Raw genomic sequence first — 8,026 nt, 5'->3', positions numbered from 1 at the left:
TCCTCCCGACTTACCCAACTGCCGAAGCAAAAAGCTTACTCCTCCCACGGGACTCAGCAGACGAACTCTGCCACGGGACTCCCACGAACTCAGCCCACGAGCTCAGCCCTACCACGGGACTCCCACGGGACTCTTTACGAACTCTTTTACGAACTCTTTTTGAACAAAGAAAAGATGTCCTCTTTATCCTTTGCACCCCTCCCCCGCACCCGACGTGACTCATTCCCTCGTGATCCACCCCCCGCTCAACCATGGGTGGGAGGGAGTTGTTGACGTCACGGGATGGCAGGGTTCTTCTTCCTCTTTGCAGAAGAGGGGGAGGGACGTCTCCATTGTTCGCTCCCTAACTATTAAATCGATCCGCAGCGCGTCTAATCGATCTCTGAACATTTAAACAATGGAAGGTGAGCTATCTAGGGAACATGCACTTATCGACATAGCTGACTAAGGGAACCTGTATGTTGTGTGCAATTGAATTCCAAATTCGTAACAATATAAATGAATGATTTTTTTTTTACCTGTCTAGGAAAGCAACATAAAATTTAACAACCGTAAAAATATACCAAATTCATTAAGATGTCTAATAATTGGTTCAAGCGGATCTGGAAAAACTTGTTTACTCTTAAAGATGCTCCTTACTCCAACCTTTTTGGATTATGAGAATTTAATAATTTTCACAATGCAAGTTTTCAACCCGAGTATCAATTGCTCTCGCAAGGTTTTAATGCGGGTCTTCAAAAAGAAGATATTATCGGTTTATTGAAACTTCAAAACAAGCAAAATGAATATAACATTGAAGATATAATACAATTATTTTGTAATACTCAAAAATGGAAAAAGAAAACCACTCCTTCAGTATCTTGTAAACTTTAGGATAATACGGATGATATACCTTCACCCCAAGATTTGGATAAATCGAAAAAGAACCTGATAATGTTTGATTGCAGAAATGAGAACAACAAAATGGTTCTGGATAGCTTCCACACCAGAGGGAGACATTCTTCTTGTAATTGCATTTATCTTAGCCAACCATACTCTCAACTCCTTTGTCACTCGAAATGAAATAATGCGAATACTTTAATTTTATGAAGGCTAAATTCAATAGATACAAATAATTTTTGGAAACACAATTGTTCAACATTATGTAGTAAAACGGAATTTGATTGAGGATTATATGAAACACACAACTGGAAGTATATGTATCTGTATGTATGTACATATATATATATATATATATATATATATATATATATATATATATATATATATATATATATATATATATATATATATATATATATATATATATATATATATATACAGGGTAGCCTGAAAGTTACTTTACCCCTGATAAATTTCTTGCAATTCCCTCCGTCCCTTCCCCTCTGCCCTCGCCCCCTTGCCTGCTATGGTATGCGGAAACACTGACTCAGAATGATGGAGCACATACAGATACAATGACAAATTAATTATTGTAAGTACTGTACAATAAAACCTGTATATTAAAAGAGTTCAAAAACAATACTTCACTGGAAAGGGGTAAAGTCTTTCATGCCACCCTGTATGTATATACGTATATGTATATGTGTGTGTGTGTGTGTGTGTGTGTGTGTGTGTGTGTGTGTGTGTGTGTGTGTGTGTGTGTGTGTGTATATATATATATATATATATATATATATATATATATATATATATATATATATATATATATATATATATATATATATATATATATATATATATATATATATATATATATATATATATATATATATATATACCAGGCGTAGTGGCGTGCGCCTGTAATCCGGCTACTCGGAGGCTTGGGTTGGAGGATCGCTTGAGGACGGGAGCTCTGCACTGGGCAGCCTGGAATCATGGGGAAACCCAATCCTTATCCCTGTGTCATGAGGCGACCAGGGTTGCGTCAGGAAGGGCATCCGGCGTAAAACCTATGCCAAATCAGTATGCGGATCATAACGGATGATCCGCTGTGGCGACCCCTAACGGGAGCAGCCGAAAGACGAACAACAACATATATATATATATATATATATATATATATATATATATATATATATATATATATATATATATATATATATATATATATATATATATATTTGTGGTCCGTCTAAAAAGTAACGGGATTGACTTAACAGAAATTTTATTCCAAAAAATATATTGAAATCACAACTTGTCCCCTTCAAAGTAGTTTCGCTCCTGTCTCACAGACATGTCCATCCTCTTCTTCCACGTTTCGATGCACCCCTGGAAGTCTTCTTCAGGAATCCTCTGGAGCTCTGTCGTCACAGCCCTTTTGATGGCCTCCACATCAGGAAATCCGGTCCCCTTGATCACCCCCTTGAGCTTGGTGAATAGGAAAAAATCACATGGGGTCAAGTCTGGCGAATATGGAGGTTGCTCCAGAGTCGACACGTTCCTCTCCACCAAAAACTGTCGGATGCTCAGGGCATTGTGAGCTGTGCTGGTGTCATGGTGCAGCACCCAGGCGTTGTTCTCCCACAGATCCCTCCTCTTGTCCCGGACTGATCTCATGAGGCGCCGGAGGATCTCCTTGAACACGTATTGATTCACTGTTTGACCCTGTGGTAGAAACTCGAAGTGGACGATGCCCTTGATGTCAAAAAACGCGATGAGCATCACCTTGACCTTCGACTTCGAGATCCTTGCTTTCTTTGGTCTTGGTGATGCTGGACTTTTTCACTGACGACTCTGCCATTTGGTCTCGGATCGTATTCGAATATCCATGATTCATCACCAGTAATGACTCTCCTGAGCAGGTCTGGATCGTCCTCGAGGCGCTCAATATCTTGACAGACAGTGACTCTTTGCTGTTTCTGGTCCTCGGACAACAGCTTTGGGACCATCTTTGTGCACACCTTGTGCATTTTGAGATTTTCACTGATGATGCTCCAGACAGTGTCCTTGTTGATGGAAAGTTCCTCAGCAATCATCCGCACCATGAGTCGACGATCTGCGGGCACAATCTGCTTCATACGCTCGACGTTGTCTGCCGTTCTGCTTGTTGAAGGTCTTCCAGACCGTGGATCATCTTCAACCTCCTCCCATCCCTCTTTGAACCTCTTGTGCCATTCAATTGCATGTGTACGTGACATTGTTTCTTCCCCGTAGACTTGCTGCAACATTGTGAAGGATTCGGAACGTGTTTTGCCAAGCTTGGCAAGAAACTTCAGATTGGCTCTCTGCTCATGACTCATAGCGTGACGACTCAGACGAGACAATGTGTAAAGCCCGACCTGTAAAAAATCACACAATGAGCGGTCAACCATCACCAGTCATACATATTGCTCGAATGTTGTGAAAGACTGTGACGCAACCCGTTCATTCAAGTTGTGTAAGTGGAGCACACAGGAGGCTCAGTCCCGTTACTTTTTAGACGGACCTCGTATAGTGCTCAAACATGATGAGATACTAAAGGATATTTTTCAATAAATAAATACAGAAAATGGAAGCAAATGAAAGAGCTCGAGGGTTCAAGGAACATCAGAAGTTGGTTTCAAAAGTTGTAAAGCTACAGGAAGACATAAGGAAGAAAGTGAGACAAAAACTAATCGGCGAAGAAGCGTATGAATGAAAACGGAAAAAAATTTAAACAGCTTTTATAAACTCCTCAACAAAAGATGATAAAAACTCCTGTTTCTACAAAAATATAATATACTCCTAATAAACTTCAAATGCTAAAAGATTTTAGCCAAATACCAGACAGAGCAATAACTAGAATATATATATATATATATATATATATATATATATATATATATATATATATATATATATATATATATATATATATATATATATATATGAATCAGAATATGATGATGATGGATTATTCAAAGAGCTGAGAGAGGGAAATCGACCTCCTGATTATGTTGTGAAGGCAATTCAGGACGATGAATATTGTTGTGGTTGACGAAATTCACAAACCACCATTCAGGTCCCTTAGGTGAGATATCTCTGTAAGTATATGTGTAGTTAGGCCCAAACCCGTTGTTTCGAGGGAATAAATGTCATTCAGTCGGGCTGCGACTCTTCAGGATAGCCGTTTTTCTTTTACTATCTTTATTTTGGACCAGCCGCCATTACTACCACCACCAACCACGTCTCAACAGCCATCACAACAACAACCACCAACCACAACGCCGCTTCACAACAACAACCACCAACCACAACGCCGCCATCACACAACAACCACCAACCACAACGCCGCTTCACAACAACAACCACCAACCACAACGCCGCTTCACAACAACAGCCACAACCTTTACCGTCACAACTCGCCACCATCGCATCACCGTCATTCCCACGCCACTTGTGGGCGCCGATGCTGGACTCGTGCGGGGCGCGCACCGAGCGAGCAGCGTATTCAGAGACATCACAGACTTTCCGAAGAAAAACGGATCAAAAACTACTCACGCCCACTTCTGTTCCGTCCTATCGGCGAGCTGGGGCGATTTGGCCCCGCCTCCAGGGCGTTGGAGTGAGGACGCTATATGCAAATTCATGGATCAAAAAGCATTCACGCCCACTTTTCCTCGGTCCAATGGGGAACCAGTTAGAGAGGTGAAGGGTCGGAGGCAGAGGGTCAAAGGTGAAGGAGCGAAGCCACGGGGCTTATAGAAACGGCTGCGTTCGTCAGTAAAAGTAGTTGAGAGTGGTGCGTTGGAACGAGTTGTCGGTGGAGCTGGGAAGAAGAGTCAGAGTTGGGAGGGGAGAAGTCAAGAGTGAAGAGTTGGGACGAGCCAAGAGAGGAGACGGAGAGGGCGATTAGACGGAGCTGTGGAGAGGTGGCGGCGGCGAAGGCGGACGAGGGGGTGCTCGCGTCGGTGCCGGGAGCTGCAGAGGGAGAGGCCAGCAACGCGACCGAGGTAGAGGAGGAGACGCTCGTCGCGGGACCCGAGACAGGGTGATATCCGCCATCCCCCGAGCATCAACAACCCCCCTCCTGTTTCCCCCCCCGCGCTGAGATAGTGCGACAAGGGGGCCCCTTTCCCACCCCCTACCAGACACTGTCCGCGAGGCCCGCGGAGTTGAGGCGCCACCGCCACTTTGCGTCTCATCATCAGACGGTAGGCCCGACACGGTCTCGGCCCCTACCCCCCTCATCCTGGAGGGTGGTTCTTTTTCTTTTGCTTTGGGTATACGTGTTGTCGGCGCCGTCTGTGAAGTAAAATTGTATAAGTGTTGCCGTGTGCTTGGTAGTCGGATAGCTCTGCATTGTGTTTCTCTTTTATATTTGCTTTTTGTGTAATATTGTGTTTCTTCTCCTTTTACATGTGCTTTTGGTGTAATTGTATATGTGTGCTTCCCGTTCATCGCGAAATAAATGTGAGTTATGTTGAACTGTTTTCCCGCTTCGCTTCGTCTTTTCTTTCATTGAATCTCCATCTTGCTTCACGTAAAGGGTTGGTCGTGGGCTAAAACGCCCGATAATTAATCGAACCGTCGAGGCCGACGAATAACACCGCTCGGTTATCCCGATAGTACGGAACGGGTCGCTTAAAGTGGCCCGTGTCCGAAGTCGACCTGCGGCGAGGTGCGATCGCCCGGTCTACCCTCCGTGTGGGTACTTAGGTAGGTCGAATTTGGCGAGCAACCCTATCCCACGCGGGGGCCGATTGGCACGATCGTGGTGAGACCGAAAGGTCCACCCATGACTAGTTCCCGGCGTTAGTCCGAGAGGGTCACGACTGGATTGTCCGTCCGGTGGGCGACGTGCCGCGATTCGAGTTGCGTGGCCGTCCGCACGCCGGCGGGCGCGAATCCGCAACAATATTCAACAGATTCAAAAACAATAGTTGTTTCATACCAACAGAGGAATCGGCACAGTGCTATTTAGTTAATGTAAAGGTATTGATGATATTTAATGAAGAATTGATATTCTTGAGTTCTGGTCGACTAAACATTAAACTAACTCATTTCTGAGTCTAATAATTCCATCTATCCTCTTCTTCAATCCGAATCTCCATCTAATAATTATATCCCATCTTTTCCCTCAATTCCTGACACAGATCAGGGGTGGCACCGTACACACCGCCGCTTTTGGTTAGATGACCGCATGCTCGGTGGTGGTGGACTCACTTGCAGTCATGGGATAATTTATTAGCGTACACAGAGCGGGGCACGAATAACCCACATCTTGTTCGGGTTTGCATGGGTTTACCATAGCATCTTACCATCAGTCTTCGCTGATCACCGCGGCCGCGGGTGTTTCCCACGGATGGCTAGCGTCCTCTTGCCTCTCCGCCTGGTGGGGCTGCGGCCAGGCAGTGGCGCGCTGTGCGGCTCGGGCTGCATGGCTTACAGACAGGCAGCGCATTGAACGGCGCTGACCGCCGGTCGCCGTGGACGGCCCGAGAGTTCGGTGCAGGGCAATTCGTGTTGTGGTGCTGGGAGCGAGACGATTCCGCAGCTTGGAACCATGTGGCCGGAATTGAAGTGGAGCCGCTTCCGGCCATCATGGCTGGGCCGTGAGCTGGCCGGAGCCCAACCAGAGCGCCCGATTCGGGTAAAGACACCACTTCGGGTCATCACCCCTGCCCGCACCACAGGATCTATAAAAGGATGGGTCGCGGGGTGGTCTGTCTGTCGTCTTTTCCTGCTCAGCATGCCTCGTCTGCTGGCCCTGCCTTCCTTCGCCTTCTGACTCCACCTTCTGGCTCCGCATTCCTCACCACCTTTCCGCTGACTCCACCCACCCACCTGATCCTGTCTGCCAATCCACCCACTGCTCCGGATTCCGCTTTCTCCGCCCACTGCTCCGGACTCCACCTTCCTCCACCCACTGGCTCCTGACTCCACCCAAAGTCCTTCCTTCACGCCTGTCAGCCATGCCCATTCTCTGGATCGATGCTTCGCTGCTCGAAGTGCCACTAAGTGGGAGACGACACGCGAGCTGTCAGGGAGGTATCACCCAGCGGAGCATTCCCCCAAAACGTACTGGTGGTGCAGTCGGGCAATCGTGCAAGGTATTGAGAGACCGTTAGCCTCATCTCCTCTCCTTTTTTCTCTTCATTAACTCCTCTTCGTGTGTGTGTGTGTGTGTGTGTGTGTGTGTGTGTGTGTGTGTGTGTGTGTGTGTGTGTGTGTGTGTGTGTGTGTGTGTGTGTGTGTGTGTGTGTGTGTCATGGTGCCTGTCCTCGCTTAAGTTAAGAGTGTCCAATAATTATATCGGGATAACTCTGCTATGTGTCTGCTTTTGTAAGTTGCTTGTTTATTGCCGCACCTTTCATACTTCTTCCTATCCCTGCTCACATACAACAATGAAATCTATTCACTGTGCCACATATCTTTCCTCGCCTGCCTGTTAATAAATCCTTTTGTCGAAATGTTCCCAGCTCGTTTTTGTCTTTTCTTTCATTGATCCAGCATGGTCCATATCCTAACCTAGCCAGGACTTTATTCCCAACGATCCGTTCCTTTTAGCCGGTACGTCCTTGGCAGTGTCGCTCGGCTGCATCCGATCCGGTTCAGACAAGGCGTACCGAGGGCGTGTCCCCCGGTAATTGGGTCACGTGGTTATTTTTCTTGGTAACCAGATAAACGAGACGGAGGACTCGAGGTCACATGGTTGAGTTATTGGCATTCATGTTTGGTTAGCGACCCACTGCGTCACAGAATTATCCATGTACGACGTCCTGCAATTCCGCGGAATCTGGTGGGAACCCGAGATAGCTTCCTCCCTGGTGATCTTCTCACCCGACCCCCAACCCGCAAGTTTGGTGTCAGGAGTGGGATGAACGCTGAAAATTTATGGGGTTTGAACCCCCAACAGTTTGGTGTCAGGAGTGGTACAAAGCCTGAAAAATTGGTATCTGGAACGGGATTTGAACTGGGGTGTGCTTCGTGACTCCCCCCCCTCCCAAAATTAAGAGTGGGTTACGATTTAAATTTTATTTAAGTATTGGTATGGACCATGGCAGACCAAGACGAGTTGGTTCAGATGGGTTTTGAGACAACAGTGTTAGAGGAATCCTTGGGC

This window comes from Eptatretus burgeri, chromosome 13 (genome assembly GCF_056783735.1).
Source record: "Eptatretus burgeri isolate ZD-2024b chromosome 13, Ebu_testis_v1, whole genome shotgun sequence".
NCBI lineage: Eukaryota > Metazoa > Chordata > Myxini > Myxiniformes > Myxinidae > Eptatretus > Eptatretus burgeri.
The sequence above is the reverse complement of the archived record's forward strand: the minus strand, read 5'-3'. Positions refer to the sequence as shown.